Source organism: Heterodontus francisci, unplaced genomic scaffold, assembly GCF_036365525.1.
Source record: "Heterodontus francisci isolate sHetFra1 unplaced genomic scaffold, sHetFra1.hap1 HAP1_SCAFFOLD_52, whole genome shotgun sequence".
NCBI classification, from domain to species: domain Eukaryota; kingdom Metazoa; phylum Chordata; class Chondrichthyes; order Heterodontiformes; family Heterodontidae; genus Heterodontus; species Heterodontus francisci.
Genome location: NW_027141175.1, coordinates 485,850 through 510,958, shown reverse-complemented (window position 1 = coordinate 510,958; position 25,109 = coordinate 485,850).

The window sequence follows — 25,109 nt, the reverse complement described above, 5'->3', positions numbered from 1 at the left end:
GTCCAGTATGGGGCACTGTGCTGACCACACTCGAGCCCTGCCCAGCATGGGACACTGTGCAGACCACACTGGAGCCCTGCACAGCATGGGGTACTGTGCTGACCACACTCGAGCCCTGCACAGCATGGGGCACTGTGCTGACCACACTCGAGCCCTGCACAGCATGGGGTTCTGCGCTGACCACACTACAGTCCTGCCCAGCATGGGGCACGTTGCTGACCACACTAGAGCCCTGTCCAGCATGGGGCACTGTGCTGATCACACCAGAGACCTGTACAGCATGGGGCACTGTGCTGACCACACCAGAGCCCTGCACAGCATGGGGCACTGTGCTGACCACACTCGAGCCCTGCAAAGCATGGGGCTCTGCGCTGACCACACTACAGTCCTGCCCAGCATGGGGCGCTGTCCAGCCACACTGGAGCCCTGTGCAGCATGGGACTCTCCGCTGACTATACTGGAGCCCTGTCTGCATTGGGCACTGTGCTGAAGACACGAGAACCCTGGACAGCATGGGGCACTGTGCTGACCACACTGGAGCCCTGTCCAGCATGGGACACTGTGCTGACCACACGAGAGCCGTGTACCGCAAGGGGCACTGTGCTGACCACAGCATGGCCCTGTCCAGCATGGAGTGCTGTGATGACCACACTACCACCCTGTCCAGCATGGGGCACTGTGCTGACCACACTGGAGCCTTGTCCAGAATTGTGCGCTGCGCTGACAACACTGGAGCCCTGTCCAGTATGGGGCACTGTGCTGACCACACTCGATCCCTGCCCAGCATGGGACCCTGTGCTGACCACACTGGAGCCCTGTCCAGCATGGGGCGCTGTGCTGACCACACTGGAGCCCTGTCCATTATGGGGCACTGTGCTGACCACACTAGAGCCCTGCACAGCATGGGGCACTGTACTGACCACACTAGAGCCCTGTCCAGCATGGGGCACTGTGCTGACCACACTAGAGTCCTGCACAGCATGGGGCACTGTGCTGACCACACTGGAGCCCTGCACAGCATGGGGCTCTGTGCTGACCACACTAGAGCCCTGTCCAGCATGGGGCACTGTGCTGACCACACTAGAGCCCTGCACACCATGGGGCACTGTGCTGACCACACTGGAGCCCTGCACAGCATGGGGCACTGTGCTGACCACACTAGAGCCCTGTTAGGCATGGGGCACTGTGCTGACCACACTCGAGCCCTGCACAGCATGGGGCACTGTGCTGACCACACTAGAGCCCTGCACAGCATGGGGCACTGTGCTGACCACACTCGAGCCCTGCACAGTATGGGGCTCTGCGCTGACCACACTACAGTCCTGCCCAGCATGGGGCGCTGTCCAGCCACACTGGAGCCCTGTGCAGCATGGGACACTCCGCTGAATATACAGGAACCCTGTCTGCATTGGGCACTGTGCTCAAGACACTAGAGCCCTGGACAGCATGGGGAACTGTGCTGACCACACGAGAGCCGCGTACTGCAAGGGGCACTGTGCTGACCACAGCATGGCCCTGTCCAGCATGGAGTGCTGTGATGACCACACTACCTCCCTGTCCAGCATGGGGCACTGTGCTGACCACACTGGAGCCCTGCACAGCATGGGGCACTGTGCTGACCACACTAGAGCCCTGCACAGCATGGGGCACTGTGCTGACCACATTAGAGCCCTGTCCAGCATGGGGCACTGTGCTGACCACACGAGAGCCCTGCACAGCATGGGGCACTGTGCTGACCACACTGGAGCCCTGCACAGCATGGGGCACTGTGCTGACCACACTCGAGCCCTGCACAGCATGGGGCTCTGCGCTGACCACACTACAGTCCTGCCCAGCATGGGGCGCTGTCCAGTCACACTGGAGCCCTGTGCAACATGTGACACTCCGCTGACTATACTGGAGCCCTGTCTGCATTGGGCACTGTGCTGAAGACACAAGAGCCCTGTACAGCATGGGGCACTGTGCTGACCACACTGGAGCTCTGTCCAGCATGGGACACTGTGCTGACCACACGAGAGCCGTGTACCGCAAGGGGCACTGTGCTGACCACAGCATGGCCCTGTCCAGCATGGAGTGCTGTGATGACCACACTCGAACCCTGTCCATCATGTGGCACTGTGCTCACCACACTAGAGCCCTGCACAGCATGGGGCACTGTGCTGACCACACTAGAGCCCTGCACAGCATGGGGCACTGTGCTGACCACACTGGATCCCTGCACAGCACGGGGCACTGTGCTGACCACACTCGAGCCCTGCACAGCATGGGGCACTGTGCTGACCACACTCGAGCCCTGCACAGCATGGGGCTCTGCGCTGACCACACTACAGTCCTGCCCAGCATGGGGCACTGTGCTGACAACACGAGAGCCCTGCCCAGCATGGGGCACTGTGCTGACCACACTAGAGCCCTGTCCAGCATGGGGCTCTGTGCTGACCACACTCCAGCCCTGCACAGCATGGGGCTCTGCGCTGACCACACTACAGTCCTGCCCAGCATGGGGCGCTGTCCAGCCACACTGGAGCCCTGTGCTGCATGGGACACTCCGCTGACTATACTGGAGCCCTGTCTGCATTGGGCACTGTGCTGAAGATACAAGATTCCTGTACTGCATGTGGCACTGTGCTGACCACACTGGAGCCCTGTCCAGCATGGGACACTGTGCTGTCCACACGAGAGCCGTGTACCGCAAGGGGCACTGTGCTGACCACAGCATGGCCCAGTCCAGCATGGAGTGCTGTGATGAACACACTTCCGCCCTGTCCAGCATGGAGTGCTGTGATGACCACACTACCGCCCTGCCCAGCATGGGGCACTGTGCTGACAACACTGGAGCCCTGTCCAGCATGGGGCACTGTGCTGACTACACTAGAGACCTGCCCAGCATGGGACACTGTGCTGACCACACTGGAGCCCTGTCCAGCATGGGGCGCTGTGCTGACCACACAGGAGCCCTGTCCATCATGGGGCACTGTGCTGACCACACTAGAGCCCTGCACAGCATGGGACACTGTGCTGACCACACTAGAGCCCTGTCCAGCATGGGGCACTGTGCTGACCACACTAGAGCCCTGCACACCATGGGGCACTGTGCTGATCACACTAGAGCCCTGCACAGCATGGGGCACTGTGCTGACCACACTAGAGTCCTGCACAGCATGGGGCACTGTGCTGACCACACTCGAGCCCTGCACAGCATGGGGCTCTGCGCTGACCACACTACAGTCCTGCCCAGCATGGGGCGCTGTCCAGCCACACTGGAGCCCTGTGCAGCATGGGACACTCCGCTGACTATACTGGATCCCTGTCTGCATTGGGCACTGTGCTGAAGACACAAGAGCCCTGTACAGCATGGGGCACTGTGCTGACCACACTGGAGCCCTGTCCAGCATGGGACACTGTGCTGACCACACGAGAGCCGTGTACCGCAAGGGGCACTGTGCTGACCACAGCATGGCCCTGTCCAGCATGGAGCGCTGTGATGACCACACTCGAGCCCTGTCCATCATGTGGCACTGTGCTCACCACACTAGAGCCCTGCACAGCATGGGGCACTGTGCTGACCACACTAGAGCCCTGTCCAGCATGGGGCACTGTGCTGAACACACTAGAGCCCTGCACAGCATGGGGCACTGTGCTGACCACACTGGAGCCCTGCACAGCATGGGGCACTGTGCTGACCACACTCGAGCCCTGCACAGCATGGGGCTCTGCGCTGACCACACGACAGTCCTGCCCAGCATGGGGCACTGTGCTGACAACACGAGAGCCCTGCCCAGCATGGGGCACTTTGCTGACCACACTAGAGCCCTGTCCAGCATGGGGCACTGTGCTGACCACACTCGAGCCCTGCACAGCATGGGGCTCTGCGCTGACCACACTACAGTCCTGCCCAGCATGGGGCGCTGTCCAGCCACACTGGAGCCCTGTGCTGCATGGGACACTCCGCTGACTATACTGTAGCCCTGTCTCCATTGGGCACTGTGCTGAAGACACAAGAGCCCTGTACAGCATGTGGCACTGTGCTGACCACACTGGAGCCCTGTCCAGCATGGGACACTGTGCTGACCACACGAGAGCCGTGTACCGCAAGGGGCACTGTGCTGACCACAGCATGGCCCTGTCCAGCATGGAGTGCTGTGATGAACACACTTCCGCCCTGTCCAGCATGGAGTGCTGTGATGACCACACTACCGCCCTGCCCAGCATTGGGCACTGTGCTGACAACACTGGAGCCCTGTCCAGCATGGGGCACTGTGCTGACTACACTAGAGCCCTGCCCAGCATGGGACACTGTGCTGACCACACTGGAGCCCTGTCCAGCATGGGGCGCTGTGCTGACCACACAGGAGCCCTGTCCATCATGGGGCACTGTGCTGACCACACTAGAGCCCTGCACAGCATGGGGCACTGTGCTGACCACAATAGAGCCCTGCACACCATGGGGCACTGTGCTGACCACACTAGAGCCCTGCACAGCATGGGGCACTGTGCTGACCACGCTAGAGCCCTGCACAGCATGGGGCACTGTGCTGACCACACTAGAGCCCTGCACAGCATGGGGCACTGTGCTGACCACACTCGAGCCCTGCAAAGCATGGGGCTCTGCGCTGACCACACTACAGTCATGCCCAGCATGGGGCGCTGTCCAGCCACACTGGAGCCCTGTGCAGCATGGGACACTCCGCTGACTATACTGGATCCCTCTCTGCATTGGGCACTGTGCTGAAGACACAAGAGCCCTGTACAGCAGGGGGCACTGTGCTGACCACACTGGAGCCCTGTCCAGCATGGGACACTGTGCTGACCACACAAGAGCCGTGTACCGCAAGGGGCACTGTGCTGACCACAGCATGGCCCTGTCCAGCATGGAGTGCTGTGATGACCACACTCGAGCCCTGTCCATCATGTGGCACTGTGCTCACCACACTAGAGCCCTGCACAGCATGGGGCACTGTGCTGACCACACTAGAGCCCTGTCCAGCATGGGGCACTGTGCTGACCACACTAGAGCCCTGCACAGCATGGGGCACTGTGCTGACCACACTGGAGCCCTGCACAGCATGGGGCACTGTGCTGACCACACTCGAGCCCTGCACAGCATGGGGCTCTGCGCTGACCACACTACAGTCCTGCCCAGCATGGGGCACTGTGCTGACAACACGAGAGCCCTGCCCAGCATGGGGCACTTTGCTGACCACACTAGAGCCCTGTCCAGCATGGGGCACTGTGCTGACCACACTCGAGCCCTGCACAGCATGGGGCTCTGCGCTGACCACACTACAGTCCTGCCCAGCATGGGGCGCTGTCCAGCCACACTGGAGCCCTGTGCTGCATGGGACACTCCGCTGACTATACTGTAGCCCTGTCTGCATTGGGCACTGTGCTGAAGACACAAGAGCCCTGTACAGCATGTGGCACTGTGCTGACCACACTGGAGCTCTGTCCAGCATGGGACACTGTGCTGACCACACGAGAGCCGCGTACCGCAAGGGGCACTGTGCTGACCACGCATGGCGCTGTCCAGCATGGAGTGCTGTGATGAACACACTTCCGCCCTGTCCAGCATGGAGTGCTGTGATGACCACACTACCGCCCTGCCCAGCATGGGGCACTGTGCTGACAACACTGGAGCCCTGTCCAGCATGGGGCACTGTGCTGACTACACTAGAGCCCTGCCCAGCATGGGACACTGTGCTGACCACACTGGAGCCCTGTCCAGCATGGGGCGCTGTGCTGACCACACAGGAGCCCTGTCCATCATGGGGCACTGTGCTGACCACACTAGAGCCCTGCACAGCATGGGGCACTGTGCTGACCACACTAGAGCCCTGTCCAGCATGGGGCACTGTGCTGACCACACTAGAGCCATGCACACCATGGGGCACTGTGCGGACCACACTAGAGCCCTGCACAGCATGGGGCACTGTGCTGACCACACTAGAGCCCTGCACAGCATGGGGCACTGTGCTGACCACACTCGAGCCCTGCACAGCATGGGGCTCTGCGCTGACCACACTACAGTCCTGCCCAGCATGGGGCGCTGTCCAGCCACACTGGAGCCCTGTGCAGCATGGGACACTCCGCTGACTATACTGGATCCCTGTCTGCATTGGGCACTGTGCTGAAGACACAAGAGCCCTGTCCAGCATGGGACACTGTGCTGACCACACGAGAGCCGTGTACCGCAAGGAACACTGTGCCGACCACAGCATGGCCCTGTCCAGCATGGAGTGCTGTGATGACCACACTCGAGCCCTGTCCATCATGTGGCACTGTGCTCACCACACTAGAGCCCTGCACAGCATGGGGCACTGTGCTGACCACACTAGAGCCCTGTCCAGCATGGGGCACTGTGCTGACCACACTAGAGCCCTGCACAGCATGGGGCACTGTGCTGACCACACTCGAGCCCTGCACAGCATGGGGCACTGTGCTGACCACACTCGAGCCCTGCACAGCATGGGGCTCTGCGCTGACCACACTACAGTCCTGCCCAGCATGGGGCACTGTGCTGACAACACGAGAGCCCTGCCTAGCATGGGGCACTTTGCTGACCACACTAGAGCCCTGTCCAGCATGGGGCACTGCGCTGACCACACAACAGTCCTGCCCAGCATGGGGCGCTGTCCAGCCACACTGGAGCCCTGTGCTGCATCGGGCACTCCGCTGACTATACTGGAGCCCTGTCTGCATTGGGCACTGTGCTGAAGACACAAGAGCCCTGTACAGCATGGGGCACTGTGCTGACCACACTGGAGCCCTGTCCAGCATGGGACACTGTGCTGACCACACGAGAGCCGTGTACCGCAAGGGGCACTGTGCTGACCACAGCAATACCCTGTCTAGCATGGAGTGCTGTGATGACCACACTACCGCCCTGTCCAGCATGGGGCACTGTGCTGACCACACTGGAGCCTTGTCCAGCATTGGCCGCTGCGCTGACAACCCTGGAGCCCTGTCCAGTATGGGGCACTGTGCTGACCACACTCGAGCCCTGCCCAGCATGGGACACTGTGCTGACCACGCTGGAGCCCTGCACAGCATGGGGTACTGTGCTGACCACACTCGAGCCCTGCACAGCATGGGGCACTGTGCTGACCACACTTGAGCCCTGCACAGCATGGGGCTCTGCGCTGACCACACTACAGTCCTGCCCAGCATGGGGCACTGTGCTGACCACACGAGAGCCTTGCCCAGCATGGGGCACGTTGCTGACCACACTAGAGCCCTGTCCAGCATGGGGCACTGTGCTGATCACACTAGAGACCTGTACAGCATGGGGCACTCTGCTGAGCACACTGGAGCCCTGTCCATCATGCGGCACTGTGCTGACCACACTAGAGCCCTGCACAGCATGGGGCACTATGCTGACCACACTCGAGCCCTGCACAGCATGGGGCTCTGCGCTGACCACACTACAGCCCTGCCCAGCATGGGGCGCTGTCCAGCCACATTGGAGCCCTGTGCAGCATGGGACACTCCGCTGACTATACTGGAGCCCTGTCTGCATTGGGCACTGTGCTGAAGACACAAGAGCCCTGTACAGCATGTGGCACTGTGCTGACCACACTGGAGCTCTGTCCAGCATGGGACACTGTGCTGACCACACGAGAGCCGCGTACCGCAAGGGGCACTGTGCTGACCACGCATGGCCCTGTCCAGCATGGAGTGCTGTGATGAACACACTTCCGCCCTGTCCAGCATGGAGTGCTGTGATGACCACACTACCGCCCTGCCCAGCATGGGGCACTGTGCTGACAACACTGGAGCCCTGTCCAGCATGGGGCACTGTGCTGACTACACTAGAGCCCTGCCCAGCATGGGACACTGTGCTGACCACACTGGAGCCCTGTCCAGCATGGGGCGCTGTGCTGACCACACAGGAGCCCTGTCCATCATGGGGCACTGTGCTGACCACACTAGAGCCCTGCACAGCATGGGGCACTGTGCTGACCACACTAGAGCCCTGTCCAGCATGGGGCACTGTGCTGACCACACTAGAGCCATGCACACCATGGGGCACTGTGCTGACCACACTAGAGCCCTGCACAGCATGGGGCACTGTGCTGACCACACTAGAGCCCTGCACAGCATGGGGCACTGTGCTGACCACACTCGAGCCCTGCACAGCATGGGGCTCTGCGCTGACCACACTACAGTCCTGCCCAGCATGGGGCGCTGTCCAGCCACACTGGAGCCCTGTGCAGCATGGGACACTCCGCTGACTATACTGGATCCCTGTCTGCATTGGGCACTGTGCTGAAGACACAAGAGCCCTGTCCAGCATGGGACACTGTGCTGACCACACGTGACCCGTGTCCCGCAAGGGACACTGTGCCGACCACAGCATGGCCCTGTCCAGCATGGAGTGCTGTGATGACCACAATCGAGCCCTGTCCATCATGTGGCACTGTGCTCACCACACTAGAGCCCTGCACAGCATGGGGCACTGTGCTGACCACACTAGAGCCCTGTCCAGCATGGGGCACTGTGCTGACCACACTAGAGCCCTGCACAGCATGGGGCACTGTGCTGACCACACTCGAGCCCTGCACAGCATGGGGCACTGTGCTGACCACACTCGAGCCCTGCACAGCATGGGGCTCTGCGCTGACCACACTACAGTCCTGCCCAGCATGGGGCACTGTGCTGACAACACGAGAGCCCTGCCTAGCATGGGGCACTTTGCTGACCACACTAGAGCCCTGTCCAGCATGGGGCACTGCGCTGACCACACAACAGTCCTGCCCAGCATGGGGCGCTGTCCAGCCACACTGGAGCCCTGTGCTGCATCTGGCACTCCGCTGACTATACTGGAGCCCTGTCTGCATTGGGCACTGTGCTGAAGACACAAGAGCCCTGTACAGCATGGGGCACTGTGCTGACCACACTGGAGCCCTGTCCAGCATGGGACACTGTGCTGACCACACGAGAGCCGTGTACCGCAAGGGGCACTGTGCTGACCACAGCAATACCCTGTGCAGCATGGAGTGCTGTGATGACCACACTACCGCCCTGTCCAGCATGGGGCACTGTGCTGACCACACTGTAGCCTTGTCCAGCATTGGCCGCTGCGCTGACAACACTGGAGCCCTGTCCAGTATGGGGCACTGTGCTGACCACACTCGAGCCCTGCCCAGCATGGGACACTGTGCTGACCACGCTGGAGCCCTGCACAGCATGGGGTACTGTGCTGACCACACTCGAGCCCTGCACAGCATGGGGCACTGTGCTGACCACACTTGAGCCCTGCACAGCATGGGGCTCTGCGCTGACCACACTACAGTCCTGCCCAGCATGGGGCACTGTGCTGACCACACGAGAGCCTTGCCCAGCATGGGGCACGTTGCTGACCACACTAGAGCCCTGTCCAGCATGGGGCACTGTGCTGATCACACTAGAGACCTGTACAGCATGGGGCACTCTGCTGAGCACACTGGAGCCCTGTCCATCATGCGGCACTGTGCTGACCACACTAGAGCCCTGCACAGCATGGGGCACTATGCTGACCACACTCGAGCCCTGCACAGCATGGGGCTCTGCGCTGACCACACAACAGCCCTGCCCAGCATGGGGCGCTGTCCAGCCACACTGGAGCCCTGTGCAGCATGGGACACTCCGCTGACTATACTGGAGCCCTGTCTGCATTGGGCACTGTGCTGAAGACACAAGAGCCCTGTACAGCATGGGGCACTGTGCTGACCACACTGGAGCCCTGTCCAGCATGGGACACTGTGCTGACCACACGAGAGCCGTGTACCGCAAGGGGCACTGTGCTGACCACACTCGAGCCCTGCACAGCATGGGGCTCTGCGCTGACCACACTACAGTCCTGCCCAGCATGGGGCGCTGTCCAGCCACACTGGAGCCCTGTGCTGCATGGGACACTCCGCTGACTATACTGTAGCCCTGTCTCCATTGGGCACTGTGCTGAAGAAACAAGAGCCCTGTACAGCATGTGGCACTGTGCTGACCACACTGGAGCTCTGTCCAGCATGGGACACTGTGCTGACCACACGAGAGCCGCGTACCGCAAGGGGCACTGTGCTGACCACAGCATGGCCCTGTCCAGCATGGAGTGCTGTGATGAACACACTTCCGCCCTGTCCAGCATGGAGTGCTGTGATGGCCACACTACCGCCCTGCCCAGCATGGGGCACTGTGCTGACAACACTGGAGCCCTGTCCAGCATGGGGCACTGTGCTGACTACACTGGAGCCCTGCCCAGCATGGGACACTGTGCTGACCACACTGGAGCCCTGTCCAGCATGGGGCGCTGTGCTGACCACACAGGAGCACTGTCCATCATGGGGCACTGTGCTGACCACACTAGAGCCCTGCACAGCATGGGGCACTGTGCTGACCACACTAGAGCCCTGTCCAGCATGGGGCACTGTGCTGACCACACTAGAGCCATGCACACCATGGGGCACGGTGCTGACCACACTGGAGCCCTGCACAGCATGGGGCACTGTGCTGACCACACTAGAGCCCTGCACAGCATGGGGCACTGTGCTGACGACACTCGAGCCCTGCACAGCATGGGGCTCTGCGCTGACCACACTACAGTCCTGCCCAGCATGGGGCGCTGTCCAGCCACACTGGAGCCCTGTGCAGCATGGGACACTCCGCTGACTATACTGGATCCCTGTCTGCATTGGGCACTGTGCTGAAGACACAAGAGCCCTGTCCAGCATGGGACACTGTGCTGACCACACGAGAGCCGTGTACTGCAAGGGACACTGTGCCGACCACAGCATGGCCCTGTCCAGCATGGAGTGCTGTGATGACCACACTCGAGCCCTGTCCATCATGTGGCACTGTGCTCACCACACTAGAGCCCTGCACAGCATGGGGCACTGTGCTGACCACACTAGAGCCCTGTCCAGCATGGGGCACTGTGCTGACCACACTAGAGCCCTGCACAGCATGGGGCACTGTGCTGACCACACTCGAGCCCTGCACAGCATGGGGCACTGTGCTGACCACACTCGAGCCCTGCACAGCATGGGGCTCTGCGCTGACCACACTACAGTCCTGCCCAGCATGGGGCACTGTGCTGACAACACGAGAGCCCTGCCTAGCATGGGGCACTTTGCTGACCACACTAGAGCCCTGTCCAGCATGGGGCACTGCGCTGACCACACAACAGTCCTGCCCAGCATGGGGCGCTGTCCAGCCACACTGGAGCCCTGTGCTGCATCGGGCACTCCACTGACTATACTGGAGCCCTGTCTGCATTGGGCACTGTGCTGAAGACACAAGAGCCCTGTACAGCATGGGGCACTGTGCTGACCACACTGGAGCCCTGTCCAGCATGGGACACTGTGCTGACCACACGAGAGCCGTGTACCGCAAGGGGCACTGTGCTGACCACAGCAATACCCTGTCTAGCATGGAGTGCTGTGATGACCACACTACCGCCCTGTCCAGCATGGGGCACTGTGCTGACCACACTGGAGCCTTGTCCAGCATTGGCCGCTGCGCTGACAACACTGGAGCCCTGTCCAGTATGGGGCACTGTGCTGACCACACTCGAGCCCTGCCCAGCATGGGACACTGTGCTGACCACGCTGGAGCCCTGCACAGCATGGGGTACTGTGCTGACCACACTCGAGCCCTGCACAGCATGGGGCACTGTGCTGACCACACTCGAGCCCTGCACAGCATGGGGCTCTGCGCTGACCACACTACAGTCCTGCCCAGCATGGGGCACTGTGCTGACCACACGAGAGCCTTGCCCAGCATGGGGCACGTTGCTGACCACACTAGAGCCCTGTCCAGCATGGGGCACTGTGCTGATCACACTAGAGACCTGTACAGCATGGGGCACTCTGCTGAGCACACTGGAGCCCTGTCCATCATGGGGCACTGTGCTGACCACACTAGAGCCCTGCACAGCATGGGGCACTATGCTGACCACACTCGAGCCCTGCACAGCATGGAGCTCTGCGCTGACCACACTACAGTCCTGCCCAGCATGGGGCGCTGTCCAGCCACACTGGAGCCCTGTGCAGCATGGGACACTCCGCTGACTATACTGGAGCCCTGTCTGCATTGGGCACTGTGCTGAAGACACAAGAGCCCTGTACAGCATGGGGCACTGTGCTGACCACACAGGAGCCCTGTCCAGCATGGGACACTGTGCTGACCACACGAGAGCCGTGTACCGCAAGGGGCACTGTGCTGACCACAGCATGGCCCTGTCCAGCATGGAGTGCTGTGATGACCACACTACCGCATGTCCAGCATGGGGCACTGTGCTGACCACACTGGAGCCTTGTCCAGAATTGTGCGCTGCGCTGACAACACTGGAGCCCTGTCCAGTATGGGGCACTGTGCTGACCACACTAGAGCCCTGCCCAGCATGGGGCACTGTGCTGACCACACTAGAGCCCTGCACACCATGGGGCACTGTGCTGACCACACTGGAGCCCTGCACAGCATGGGGCACTGTGCTGACCACACTAGAGCCCTGTCCAGCATGGGGCACTGTGCTGACCACACTGGAGCCCTGCACAGCATGGGGCACTGTGCTGACCACACTAGAGCCCTGCACAGCATGGGGCACTGTGCTGACCACACTCGAGCCCTGCACAGTATGGGGTTCTGCGCTGACCACACTACAGTCCTGCCCAGCATGGGGCGCTGTCCAGCCACACTGGAGCCCTGTGCAGCATGGGACACTCCGCTGACTATACTGGAGCCCTGTCTGCATTGGGCACTGTGCTGAAGACACAAGAGCCCTGGACAGCATGGGGCACTGTGCTGACCACACGAGAGCCGTGTACCGCAAGGGGCACTGTGCTGACCACAGCATGGCCCTGTCCAGCATGGAGTGCTGTGATGACCGCACTACCGCCCTGTCCAGCATGGGGCACTGTGCTGACCACACTGGAGCCCTGCACAGCATGGGGCACTGTGCTGACCACACTAGAGCCCTGCACAGCATGGGGCACTGTGCTGACCACACTAGAGCCCTGTCCAGCTTGGGGCACTGTGCTGACCACACTAGAGCCCTGCACAGCATGGGGCACTGTGCTGACCACACTAGAGCCCTGCACAGCATGGGGCACTGTGCCGACCACACTCGAGCCCTGCACAGCATGGGGCTCTGCGCTGACCACACTGCAGTCCTGCCCAGCATGGGGCTCTGTGCTGACCACACTGGAGCCCTGACCAGTATGGGGCACTGTGCTGTCCACAGTAGACGTGTCCGGCTGTGTGGTCACATCATTTTATGTTTCCAAGAGCAGTTACAGAAGAAGGTCCCTGGCATTCTCCCTGATTGTGTGGTGACTCGGTCCATGGCGATACAATCCCCTGAACTGACACTGCAGACGGATGATTCTATTGACTGGTTGTCTGATACCTTCTTTGGGAAGGTAAAGGACTCAAAGGTTGTGTTAAGCATATCTCCGTTTGTTGAGGTTCAACAACCCGACCCTGTGTTAACAAAATACCACTGGCTGTCGAAACCAAAATTGAAGCAGAGGGAGTTGCAGAGTGCTACTATTTAGAGAACGAGGTGCTAATGAGGAAGTGGAGACCTCCTCACAGACCTGCAGATGAAGAGTGGACAGTGGTTCACCAGATAGTGGTGCTGCCGAGGTACCTTAAAGTAATATTAAGAATAGCTCATCAGCTTCCAATGACTAGGTGTGCCGATGAACGAAAAATCGAAGCCTGAATTCTCATACCAGCTTTGGGGGAACCCTTCAGCTGTGTGATGGTGGGTTGCGTGGAACACCTGCTGAAAATAAAAGAAGGACTACCAGTATCTTCTCACATTATGGATGTGGTGACCCGATTCCCAGAGGGCATTCCCCCAAAGAACTATCTCTAACACAATTCTTTACCCGATATGGGCTAACTGCTGAGATCCAGTTAGATCAGGGCACATAGTATTATGTGCAGTATTTTTGAAAAGGTCATGGGTATTCTGGACATAACCCAGCTAAAGTCCTCAGTCTTCCACCCTCAGTCACAAGGGGTTTGGAGCGGCACCACCAGACCCTAAAGACAATGATCAAGCCATACTGCGATGAGTAACCCCATGACTGGGACAAAGGGCTGGGATTTCTCCTGTTGCCTGCCAGGGACATATCCAATGTGTCCACTGGCTTCAGTCTCTTTGAATTAGTTTATGGACACGAGGTGAGAGGTCCACTTAAACTAATCAAGGAGAAGTTTTTGGGACAGAGGAATGAGTCCTCCGTGTTAGACTACATCTCCATGCTCTGGGAGCGGCTCATGAGGGCCTGTGCAATAGCTCAGTAACACCTAGGGACCTCCCAGGCAGCTATGAAAATGTAATCTGGCAAAAATGCCAAGATCAGAACATTTCGGGACAGAGACCATGTATTGTTACTATTCCCACTGCAAGGTGAATCCCTGAAAGTCCGGTTCAGAGTTCCATATCGAGTAACAAAAGGAATACTCAGGCAAATCATTTAATTGACACCCCAGACCAAAGCCAAAAAGCAAAGGCTGTGGAGGGGACAGACATGTACAGATCTGTCAGACAGTCAGGAGGGAAGGATTGGAAAGGACAGTGAGGACAGGTTAGAGGAGGGCCAGGAGAATTCTCAACTGGAATCCCCAACTCTCCGATTAGCCAGCCCTGAAATGTTAGATAAATTAGACCACGCGCTCTCCTCCTTGAATGCAGGTCAAAGAGGCACCCTAAAAAGGCTGCTAATGGCACTTACAGCAAGCTGCAAGGGCAAGGTAAGTTCCGAAAAGGGCAAGCCAATGGTGCGGGAGATGCCTCACCTAGTCGAAGTGCTGCAAGAGAATGAAGTGGAAGCTGGACAGACAATTGTGAGCACTAATGTCCCAGAGGACATAGGGCAGATCAGAAAAAAATGATGCTCCCTATAGTAAAAGGAAAAGTGAAGGGAAAATACCAAAAAGTAAACAGCACTTGTGTACCTCACCAGAAAGCTAAAAGTAAGGTCAGTGTGGATCTACCCACTGAAGAAGCCAATGATCAGGTCCCAAACCCAAAGCTAATGAAACCTGACAATTTCAAAGCAGAACTCAGCAAGAAGAATGGCCCAGAGTCAATCTCAGACACCTCACAGGGGTTAAAAAAAAGTATTACACACTGTCGGTTTGGGGAGAAGGATTATCAACGTTCAGGAACATGAATAGTTAAAGCTTCATTGCAGGAGAGAAAAAAAAACAATGTAATCTCTGATGCATTGTCCAGGGTCGAACCCAACACATAACCATCCCAGACAAAACTCCAAAAATTTAAATGAGCTCATCTGTAACAGACAATGCCAGCTGCAGTAATTCTAAGATTAATCTGTCAGTTGGAGAAGTTATTAATGAGAATGAATGTGTGTTTCCTTCTATTTCTTCCCACAATTCTGTAATGAAATGCTCCTATTATCACATTTCTTTCCGTGTGCTGCAGCGGTGTCAAGATGACACGACATGCCCAATGAGGAATTTTAATTAATCGATTAGAAACTTACAGTACACTTTTAACGGAAAAAATCCTACAGTTAACCTTGAAACAACTGGCAGCCAAGATGGCCACCTCAATTGGTATCTGAAACACCTTTGCACATTCCAGAATCAACAGGAGACACATATCTGATGAGCCTGGACCCAAAACATTGGCTTTCTCTAGTTATTGAACTACCTAAGATTACATTCGTTAATACGGTATACAAGGACATCCTGACAAATTGACTTTAAAAGAACAAACTCCTCCAAGTGTAAATACTGATATCCTGAGCCCTGGGGAGATAGAAGTTTCTAACTTGAATCTCTAAATAAGGTTCCAGCGAATACAGTGAGGCAGTCAGGAGACCTTCTGTTCATCTCTGTGAAAGCTGTGCGTTTCCCCTGGACAAAGATAGACAAGCCAGTGATTCAAACTGTTCAGAAGCAGAAGGGCTGTGCCCCCCTCTCCGTCTCTCTGTCCAGATATCACCACAAGTTTGAAAACCACGTGCGGCTGTGAGCCCTCCAAGCCTACAGATTACTACATTCAGAGACATCAGGGGAAGAAAGCCACCCACAAGTCTGCCTCCAATAAAACCCTGAGCCACGTGGGCCAGCCACAAAGGGCACTTTGACTGGCCAAAGACTTCAAGAATACAACTTCAGCCGGAAAACCACCGAATCGTCCAACCTCACAGAATGAGCATTTTATTGTATTTTTTAATTTATTTCGGACTCCAATCCAACCACAAATGTACTTCTCACTCTGTAATCTATTTGTGTGTGATTCTCATGTGAGTGTGTGCGTAAATGTGTGGTGTATTTTTTTATGATTTTATTTCGATCAGGTTCAGATTGTTAAGTATAATAATATCACCTCTTTCGTGCTTAAACTCGAGAGAACCTGTCTGATCGGCTCCTTCACCATCACACCAAAGGTTAAAGGTAAAATACCCACTGAGACCGTTACCACATCCACCCTCTAAAAAGGACAAACCCTATTGCGGTCAAATACGAAGAAGGACAAGAGGAGAGACTGTGACCCCTCCTCACCTGGCTGAACAAATAGGCAGGGTTGGAGATGGAGAGAACATGGGAATGAAGTCAGCTCAGCATTAAAAAGATAGCAGAGGTTGTAGCCTTCCTGGTTCAGCCTCAGACAATGGCCAGCGAGGGGGATGCAGATCGTGGATAGGGAATAGAGTTTGTGACAGAAACTGAAGACAATGGCTTCAGTCTTCTCACAATATAAATTACAAGAACATAATTCATTGAAATATGGCTTATGAAACTAATAGTTGGATACAGAGGCTTACCAGGGACACCAATAATAGCGAGGATGGGATAATAAATCGATTGAATCATCTTCAGAGCATAAACCATCCGCCCTTCTAATGTTATCCAGTAATAATCTGCAGTGAGCCAGTAAAACCAATAGGAGAAACTCCTGCTGCCCATTGTTGTAACATTCCAATCTATTGTTCTCAGATTCTGACCCATTGTAGTAACATTCCAGTCGATTGTTCTCAGATTCTGATCTGCCATGTCGCCTTCTCCCTCTGGAGCTCCTGATCTCTGTTCATGCCGGCGGTGAGGTTCCCGCTGAAACTATGGGATAATACATTGAAACGAGCCCCTTATTAATAGACGATTGAAAACCTCCAGTGACAAAATTATGGTCCATGGAGACGGACATTAATTAGAGTCACTGAAAAAACAGGTTCAGGTAACTCCTTTCAATCTAAAAGGTTTTGTACCACAATAACGTAGAACGTTTATCCAGTCTGGATAGGATATCTGAGGTTAAATGAGGGAAAGAATTGTGGAAACAGCAGCAGCACTGGCCAGAATCTTTAAATCCTCCATTGATATGGGAGTGGTGACAGAGGACTGGAAGGCTGTGAATGTTACACCCTGTTTAAAAAAGGGGAGGTTGGATAAACCCTGTAACCACTGACCAGTCAGTCTAATGTTGGTAGTTGGAAACTTCCAGAGGCCGTAACCCAGCACAAAGTATTCATTGCCTGTACAATCATGGGTTAATAAATGACAAGCAGTATAGATAGGTTATAGGAAAATCATTTGCTAATCTTGATCGAGTTCGTTGAGGACGTAACTGTGAGTGTTACTGAGAATAGCGTGTTTCGTATAATGGAATCATAGAATCATAGAAAGGTTAAGGCACAGAAAGAGGCCACTTTGCACGGTATTGCTATGCCAGCCGATGAACGATCCACATATTCTAATCCCACCTTCCAGCAATTGGTTAACAACCCTGCAGATTGCAGCACTTGAGCTGCATATCCAGACTCCTTTTGAATGGGTTGAGGGTCCCTGCCTCAACTACCCTTTCAGGCAGTGAGTTACAGCCTCACACCAAAGCAAGAGACCCAATGCTAAGCCTTGCAGAACGCCACTGGAAACATCCCTCCAATCTCTAAAATACCCGACAACAATTACCCTTTGTTTCCTGCCACTGAGCCAATTTCCTATTTCTTGGTGAGCAGGTTTTTCCTCAACTCCCCTCTAGTCTTTCCACCAATCATTTTAAATCTATGCCCCTCATCGCTGATCTCTCTGCTAATGTGATTAGACCCTTCACCTCCACTCTATCCAGGCCCCAAAAAATTAAGTGCATTTCAATCAGATCTCCCCTCAGCCTTCTCTGTTCCAAGGAGAACGACCCCAGCCTATCCAATCTTTCCTCATAGCTGCATTTTTCCAGTCCGAGCAACATCCTCGTAAATCTCCTCTGTACCCTCTCTAGTGCAATTGCATCCTTTCTGTAATGAGGTGAGCAGAACTGCACAAAGTACTCAAGTTCTGATCTACCCAATGAGTTATACAGTTCCAGCATAACCTCCCTGGTCTTGTATCCTATACCTCGGCTAATAAAGGAAAGGATTCCATAAGTCTTTTTAACCACCTTATCGACCTGTCCTGCTGCCTGCAGGGATCTGTGGACATTGACTCCAAAGGTCCCTCACTTCTGCTACACTTTCCAGTATTTTCCCATTAATCATGCATCGTTCATCGTTCTCAGGGTTCAGTATTAGAACCAGTGCTCTTCCTGACATATAGATAGATATATAAATGACATAGGCTTATGTGTAAAAAGCAAAGTTTCAACACTTGCATACGGCAGCAAACTCAAATGTAGCTGCCAGTGCGAGGATAGTCAGGAGGACATGGACAGTCTGATGGTGAAATGAGAATACACATGGTGAATGAAATTTAACACATAGAATTGGGGAAGTGATTATTTTGTGAGGGATAGTAAGGGGCGTGAATAGAAACTGAACTGCACCAATCAAAAAATGGCACTGGAGCACAGAGTCTGGGTGTGTATGTACAGACATTCTCAATGGTGGCTGGATAATTTGTGAAGGTTTTAAAAAGGCATACGGGATCGTTAGCTTTATACTTAGAAGCAAAGAATTAAAAAAAACACACACCGCAAGACCATTCTGCTAAGACTAGATAAATGATTGTTTAAGCCTCAGCTGGAATATTGTGTCCCATTCTGGACACCACACTTTATGAAGTATTTGAAAGACTTGGAGATGGTGCCGAGGTGATATACTAGAATGGTAACGGGAATGAGGGACTTCAGTTATGTGGAGAGAAGCTGGCATTGTTCTGCTTAGAGCAGAGAAGATAAAAGGGAGATTTAACAGCAGGGCTGAAAATGATGTGTTTTGTTAGAATACATAAGGAGAAGCTGGTTTCACTGGATGAAGGGTCAGTAACCAGAGAACACAGTTTAATGTTGAGTAACAAACAAACAGAGGAGAGATGAGGAGATTTTCGTTTCTTTACACAGCGAGTGTTTATGATTTGGAATTCCCTTCCTGAAAGGGTTGTGGAAGCAGATTTAACAGAAACTTTCAGTCGGGAATTGGATCAATACTAACAGGGTGATTTACTGGACTGGGAGAAAAGAACAGGAAAGAGGAATAATTGGGAAATCTCCTTCAAAGAGCTGGAACTGGTACAATTTCTTAAATAGGCTCCTCCTGTGCTGTGTGATTCTCCGACTGTCTGATAACAGAAACCATTGAGTACGTATCTCATGTGTACAATTGACATTCAGCAGTTTTTAATCCCGTGATTAATTGTTACTTGTTTTCTGATGAAAACAACAGCAAAAAGGCAAACACAAGGGGCTGGTGAGGTAAATTATGTTGACAATGTGATTATCGGATCATGACATCTCTCTCTGATCACAGACCTCGCCTGGTTTCAATCCGTCAATTACATTTTATTCATATTTTATTTCCTGTCTATTTGTTCTCAGGATTTGGGTGATACTGACAAGGCTGGCATTACTTCCCCATCCCTGGTTACCATGAGAAAGTGGTGGGCCATCATCTTGAACCACCGCAGTCCCTGTGGTGAAGGTGTTCCCTCAACCAAACTTACATTTATATTTTGAGGAGACAGTTTCATTCCTGGACACCTCAGAATGAGTTAGGCCGGAAATCTGGGATGAGAATTTAAAACTCGAGGCTTTACTGGACCAGGAACCAACGTAAGTCAGTGAGCACAGGAGTGATGGATGAATGGGACTTGGTGTAAAGGCCTGTTACCCGACTCGAACCCGACGGGACACGACGACATGTTTTGGGGACAGGGGATTGGGATAATCAGAGGGGTGAGGTCATGGAGGGATTTGATCACATGAGTGAGAATATTAAAATTGAGGTGTTATTGGACCAAGAACCAATGTAGGTCAGTGAGTACAGAGATGTAGGGTGAACAGAAGTTTGTGTAAATTAGAAGATGGCAGCAGAGTTTTGGATGACCACAAGGTTACAGATTGTAGAATGTGGGAGACAAGCCTCGAGGTAACAAAGTTACGGACGAGAGTTTCAACAGCAAATGAGCTCAGCTCTCTCTCTCTCTCGCTCTTTGTCTCCCTCTACTTCTCTCTTTGTCGCCCTCACTTGCTCTGTACCGCACTCAGAATCTTACACGTGTCCATCAGGTCGCCTCTTATTCTTCTAAACGCCAACGGATATAAGCCTAGCCTGTCCGATCTTTCCTAATAAGACAGCCCGCCCATATTAGTCTAGTAAACATTCTCTAAACTGCTTCCAACGCATTTACATACTTCCTTAAATAAAGAGACCAATGCTGCATACAGCATGCCAGATATGGTTTCACCAATGCCCTCCCTACTTCTGTATTCAATTCCGCTCACAATAAGTAATAACATTATATTAACTTTCCTAATCACTTGCTGAACCTTATGTAATTCATGCACCAGGGCACCCAGATTCCTCTGTATCTCAGAGCTCTGCAATCGCTCACCATTCCAACATCATGCTTTTTAAAATTATTATTCCTACCAATATGGACAATTTCACATTTTCCCATATTATAGTCCATTTGCCAGATCTTTGCCCTCTCACTCAACCTATCTATGTCCCTTTGTAGCCTCCTTATGTCCTCTTCACAACTTTGTGTCGTCCCTTCATCCAAGTCATTTATTAATATTCCAAAAAGTTGAGCCCCCAGCACTGATCCCTGTGGCACACCACTCGGTACAACCTGTCAAACAGAGCAGTCCCACAGACTAGTCAAGCAACAGCCTGACATAGTCATACTCACGGAATCATACCTTACAGCCAATGTCCGAGACACTGCCATCACCATCCCTGGGTATGTCCTGTCCGACCAGCAGGACAGACCCAGCAGAGATGGGGGTAAAGTGGTATACAGTAGCGAGAGAGATGCCCTGGGAGTCCTCAACATCGACTCTGGACACCATGAAGTCTCGTGGCATCAGATCAAACATGGGCAAGGAAACCTCCTGCTGATTACCACCTACTGCTCTCTTTTCTTTCAGAGAGTTTTGAACAAGTAAAGCCAGAATAAGTAAAGTCATCAGCATATCACAGGAAATAGTCAATTGATAAGCTTGCAGAGAAAAACAGGCACACCTGGGGAGAGGGTCATCCCATGGATTTTCGAGGAAAATGATGGGGATTATGATTTCATTCTCAATAGAATATCTGAGGATGTCCAGAAATGCAACTTTAAGCTAAAAAAGGGCTGAGATAAGTTGGTCAATGGGGCACATCTGAGTACCTGAAGGTTAAATAAAAGACACAAAGAATTGAAGGAAGAGATGGACAATTTACAGAAGGAAAATGAAGGTTGGTAGGAGAACATTGGCATCCTGTACAATCAGTTACTCTGGGATCAGGAGCCACATGATGGAGTATATTATCCGCAGAGAAAATTAGAACAAATACTGGACCAAACACTGAGTTACAGGCAGACACTCCCAGACTAGGTGAGGAGTTAGAAGATGTGAGGAGGGGCTATGAGGGAATTAAACCCGTGTTAAAGCTCTGTCTCCCCTGAAGCTGACCACGCCCTGTGTTGAGATAAAATCCGACAGCTTCAGACACACTCAGTCAATAGTGGGCAGTTGTGGCTGCTGTCTCCAAACACAAAGCCAGATATCCCGCTTCTTCTTAGGGCAACACATTTGTGAGCCTCACAGTCTCTGCTCCACTTCCTCCAGACAAGGATGACAAGATAACTGGAAAATACCAGGGTGTGTGGTAACCTGGGCCTAAACTGCAGGCCAGCCTAAGAACAAGACTGATATAGATGGGGTCAGTGAGTAACCAACCACTGTCACTGACAGTGAGAGAGATGTCACCACCACACAGAGGTCCCTTACCGTTGTTGAGGCCAGGGCTCTAAAGCAGGAACTGGGAATGGTGGATATGAGCAGCAGCTCCCTCGATCTGTGTGTTCTGTGTTCCAATGACCAAATTATTTATATATATCAGAAAAATATCAGTGGTCCCAGTACTGCCTCTTGGGGAAACACCACTGTCTACCTTCCTCCAGTCTGAAAAAAGCAACTGATTACCACAACTCACCGTTTTCTCTCATTAAGCCAGTTTTTTATTTATCCAAGCTGACACAGACCCTCTTATTCCATGAGAAGCAATTAACTGTCCAGCTGTCACAAACAGACTGTGACAGAAACTACAAGTTCAGCTTAAAATTAAGTGAAATGCTAAATGCAATAGTTAACGAACTTTTGGAAAGAGATCAACTTATAGATCTCTTAAAATTCAGTCACTCGTTAACTTTACTGTATTTAGTACTCTGTACAAGTAGTACTCCCTAAAACTGGACTCTGTGCAACTTAGGGAGTGAATTCCACAGCTAAGGGAAGAGAACAGAAAGTGCTGGAAATACTCAGCTGGTCTGGCAGCATCTGTGTATGCTGTTAATGTTTCAGATCTGTGACCCTTCATCAGAACTGGTAAACGTCAGAAATGTTGATGTACAAGCTGCAGATGGTGAGACCATGGACTTCCTGCTTTCCACCACACCCAATCCCTCACCCCAACCCTCCCCTTCTGATTTTATACTTTCCAATGACAACCCAAAACTGCCAGCTTCCCAGTCACAGCAGCTCCAGGAGACAGAGAGAGAGCAGCAGCACAGTACTAATGGTGATTCCCTATCACTTCGTCTGATAGTCACAATCACCAGATCAAAGTCAGCAGCCTTCCACCAGCCATGCTGCAACCACTGGAACAACATTATGTAGGAGAACTAGTCAAGTCTCGGGAAACACAAGACAGGCACTAAGGGAATACACAAGGGTGAATCGTTCAGTTTGTTTGTATGATTGGATGTGTTGTTGGATAAACATGTCAATGAAAAGGTTTTTGTTGGTATTTTTCATTGCAGGATGGTGACCAAGGGGACACTGTGATGTGGCGTCTCAGATGGGTGTGATAGTGGGTAATGGGGGATCCATGGTGGGATAGGGAAGTTGTGCTATGGGAACTGGAATCTTAGCAGGGAATCTCCGACAGCATGTCCGGGTCGAAGGCATCGAGGAAATATCCCCCCTGCCTCCTCCTCTTCCTGAGGTGGCCTCCGGATTCCTGGTGCCAATGCCTGTGTCCTCATGATGGTGATGCAGAATACCATGAACTTGGACACCTGCTCAGTGTGTACTGGAGGGCTCCCCCCACGCAGTTCAGACATCGGAAGCATTGCTTCACCTGGTGGTTTTGTGTGGTGGAGGGGAGTGTCCAGAGTTTAGAGGTCATGAGCCACATTCTGGTTCTGCATGGAGGCCCGATGTGTTGGGAACGGCTGAGTGTTTCAGAATGAAGGTATGGTGGCTGCTGCCAGGATAGTGGACATTCACCAACATGATGTACTGGGCATGCTCACACACCAACTGTACATTAATGGAGTGAGAGTTCTATCAGTTCCTATACCTCTCCCCGTTGACATGGGGACCCCGCAGAGCCACCTACACCATCAGGAATCCAGCTCTCCAGACAAAGCCACGGGATTTCTCATTTGCTTCTCCCTGCTGAGAGAGCAGACAGTATAATTCACCTCACCCGACATGGATGGCCTCTGCTATCTGGATGGCAGATACATCAATAGACAACATAGAGAGAGATAATGAATACGTCACCCGCTCTTGCCTGGATAGATCCAGATAATAACATAAGAAGTAGGATCAGGAGTAGGCAGTTCAGCCCCTTGAGCCTGTTCTGCCATTCAATATGATCATGACTGATCTCATCTCGGCCTCTACTCCACTTTTCTGCCCATTCTCCATAACCCTTCAACTCACTACTAATTAAAGATCTGTCTATCTCCTCCTTAAATTTACTCAATGTCTCGGCATCTACCGCACTCTGGAGTACTGAATTCCACAGACTCACGACTCTTTGAGAGAAGACATTTCTCTTCATCTCTGTTTTAAATCTGCTCCCCCTTTATCCTAAAACTCTGACCTCTCATTCTAAATTGTGCCACGAGAGAAAACATCTTCTCTACGTCTACTTTGTCAATCCTTTAATCATCTTATATACCCCGATTGGATCCCATCTCATTCTTCTAAACTTTAGAGAGTAAAGGCATAAACTGCTTAATCTCTCTTCATAAGACAAACCCCTCATCCCTGGATTCAATCTAGTGACCCTCCTCTGAACTGCCTCCGGTGCAAAAACATCCATCCTCAAGTGAGGAGACTAAAACTGTACGCAATACTCCAGGTGCGGTCTCATTAATGCCTTGTACAGGTGCAGCAACACTTTCCCACATCCTATTCCTTTAGCAAGAAATGCCAACATTCAATTTGCCTTCTTTATCACCTGCTGTACATGCAAACTAGCTTTCTGTGATTCATGCACGAGGACACCCTGATCCCTCTGCACCGAAGTACGCTAACGTTTCTCTCCATTTAGATAATAATCTACCTTTCTATTTTTCTGACCGAAATGGCGAACCTCACACTTAACCACGTTAAACTCCATCTGCCAAATTTTGGCCCATTCACCGAAACTATCCATATCAATTTGTAAATTTCTTATGTATTTATTGCAACTTACTATCCAATCTATTTTAGCCTCATCTGCGAATTTGGCGATATTACCTTCTATCCCTGCATCCAAGTCATTAATATAGATTGTAAATAGTCGGGGCCAAAGGACCGAACCCTGTGGCACCCCACTAATTGCATCTTGCCTGCCAGAAAAGCACCCATTTATCCCGACTATCTGTTTTTTGTTGGTTAGCCAATCCTCTATCCAAGCTAATAAATTGCCACTAATCCCATGTGATCTTACCTTGTGTATTAT